The sequence below is a fragment of the Mandrillus leucophaeus genome, unplaced genomic scaffold, assembly GCF_000951045.1.
Source record: "Mandrillus leucophaeus isolate KB7577 unplaced genomic scaffold, Mleu.le_1.0 Scaffold120, whole genome shotgun sequence".
NCBI classification, from domain to species: Eukaryota; Metazoa; Chordata; class Mammalia; order Primates; family Cercopithecidae; genus Mandrillus; species Mandrillus leucophaeus.
Window position 1 is genome coordinate 1,187,680 of NW_012100321.1, and position 2,443 is coordinate 1,190,122.

Sequence of the window (2,443 nt, forward strand, 5' to 3'; positions counted from 1 at the left end):
TTACTGGTCTCAAGACTCTTTCATTCATTTTTAAAAGTTTTTAGTAGAGACGGGGTCTCGCCATGTTGGCCAGGCTGGTGTCGAACTCCTGACCTCAGGTGATCCACCCGCCTCGGCCTCCCAAAGTGCTGAGATCACAGGCGTGAGCCACCACGCCCACCATGCCCAGCCCTGAATATTCACATTTTTTGCTGCAAAAATATTACCACATCTGATGGGAGAGAAGGGGGCGCCTGCGTCAGGCCTCTGAGAGTGTTACATAATGTATGGTATTCGCTCAAAATTGCCTTTCTAAAATTGGAACAATTCTGAGTTCTGCAACTCATCTGTCCCCAAGGACTTCTGCTAAGGGCTTGTGGACCTGTAATTTGGCCCGCTGCCAAACCTAGATTCACCTTAATTATTTGCTCAACATTTATTTAATGGCTCAGGGAAAAAAATAACTCTCTGTTACAATTTTTTAAAAGTAGAGAATGACGTTCATTTAGTAAGTTCCCATTGTCAATGACATGCTATTTTTAGCATTGTGTGGTTATGCGAATGTGTGTGTTTGTGATGGCTTGGATGAGTGTGTCTGTGTGTGAGGGCGTGTTTTTGTGTGACAGTCTGAGTGTGCATGTGTGAGTCTGTGTGAGTGTGTGAATGTGTGTGTTTGATTGTTTCAGTGTGTGTGTAATTGGGTGTATAAAAGTGTGTTTGTAATCCCAGCACTTTGGGAGGCCGAGACGTGTGGATCACGAGGTCAGGAGATCGAGACCATCCTGGCTAACACAGTGAAACCCCGTCTCTACTAAAAAATACAAAAAACTAGCCAGGCAAGGTGGCGGGCACCTGTAGTCCTAGCTACTTGGGAGGCTGAGGCAGGAGAATGGCGTAAACCTGGGAGGCGGAGCTTGCAGTGAGCTGAGATCCAGCCACTGCACTCCAGCCTGGGCGACAGAGCGAGACTCCGTCTCAAAAAAATAAATAAATAAGTAAATAAAAAAGTGTGTTTGCTCCTCTAATCGCAGCACTTTGGGAAGCCGAGGTGAGAGGATTGCTTCAGCTCGAGTTCAAGACCAGTCTGGGCAACACAGCAAGACCCCATTTCTACAAAACATTAAAAGATTAGCGGGGTGCGGTGGCGTGCACCTGTGGTCCCAGCTACTCTCCGACGCTGAAGCAGGAGAATCTCTTGAGCCTAGGAGGTCAAGACTGCAGTGAACTATAATAGCACCGCTGCACTCCAGCCTGCGCGGCGACAGAGCAAGATACTGTGTCAAAAAAAAAAAAAGTATCATGCATGTTTAGTCTAGTTGAGTCTGTGTGTGATTGTACGTTGAGTGTGACTATGGGTCTGTGTGTGTGTGTGCGTGTGTGAGAACGTGCATGAGAAGAGGCATGGTGCAGGGTTTAAAGTTTATATATTGAGAGAAAGTTCTCATTTCAGGCGACATCTGTGCCCTCCGCAATTAGAATTTCAGCGGACTCCACAAAATCAGCAAATTATTGTGCTGTCAAGCAATACCTTTTATGTCCACTAGAGGCCACCTGTCTGCTTTGAGCAGAGGAAACTAATCTGTATTTTTGCATTTAGTTGCTGGGAGTTTGCAGACACTTGCAGAGATGTGGCAGGTAGAAGTGTGGGGATGAGAGGTGGAGAAGTGTGTGTGTGTGTGTGTGTGTGTGTGTGTGTGTGTGTGTGTAGTTTAGTCATTGCCTTACTCACCTCAGCTGTACATAGAGCAGCCATCCTCAAACTTACTGGTCTCAAGACTCTTTCATTCATTTTTAAAACAGGGTCTTGCCCTATTGCCCAGGCTGGAGTGCACTGGCCTGATCATGGTTCACTGCAGCCTTGAACTCCTGGGCTCAAGTGATCCTCCCATTTCAGCCTCCCAAGTAGCTGGGACCACAGGCATGCACCACTATGTCTGGCTAATTTTTAAAATATTTAGTAAAGATGGGGGTCTTGCTGTGTTGCCCGGGCCGGTCTTGAACTCTTAGACTGAAGCCATCCACCTGTCCCAAAGTGCTGGGATTGCAGGTGTGAGCCACCACACCTAGGTGAGATGAATACTATTATAAAAGAGCAAGTTCAGCCCCCTTTTGCCTCTTTGCCCTTCTACTCTCTTGAATTGCTTGAACCCAGGAGGTGGAGGTTGCCGTTAGCGGAGATCGCGCCACTGCACTCCAGCCTGAGCAATAGTCTCAAAAACCAAAAACAACAACAACAAAAAGGCACTAATTCCAAAAGGCCCCGACTTCCAAGTATCGTGGCGAACCCCGTCTCTACTAAAAATACAAAAATTAGCTGAGCATGGTGGCGGGCACCTGTAATCCCGCTACTCAGGAGGCTGAGGGAAGGGAATCGCTTGAACCTGGGAGGCAGATGTTGCAGTGAGCCAAGATCATGCCATTGCACTCCAGCCTGGGTAACAAAAGCAAAACTCCATCTCAAAAA

General features: G+C 47.3%; 1 protein-coding gene across 1 annotated transcript in view; it reads left to right on the forward strand.

Moving 5' to 3' along the window:
• The window catches only part of CCDC9 (coiled-coil domain containing 9), a 24,006-nt gene extending 22,323 nt beyond the window's left edge, over positions 1-1,683 (forward strand). Inside the window, exon 13 of the mRNA XM_011969782.1 lies at positions 1,645-1,683. The gene's annotated coding sequence lies outside the window, so the exon portion shown is untranslated. The remainder of the gene's footprint in view (positions 1-1,644) is intronic.
• Positions 1,684-2,443: the final 760 nt, after the last annotated feature.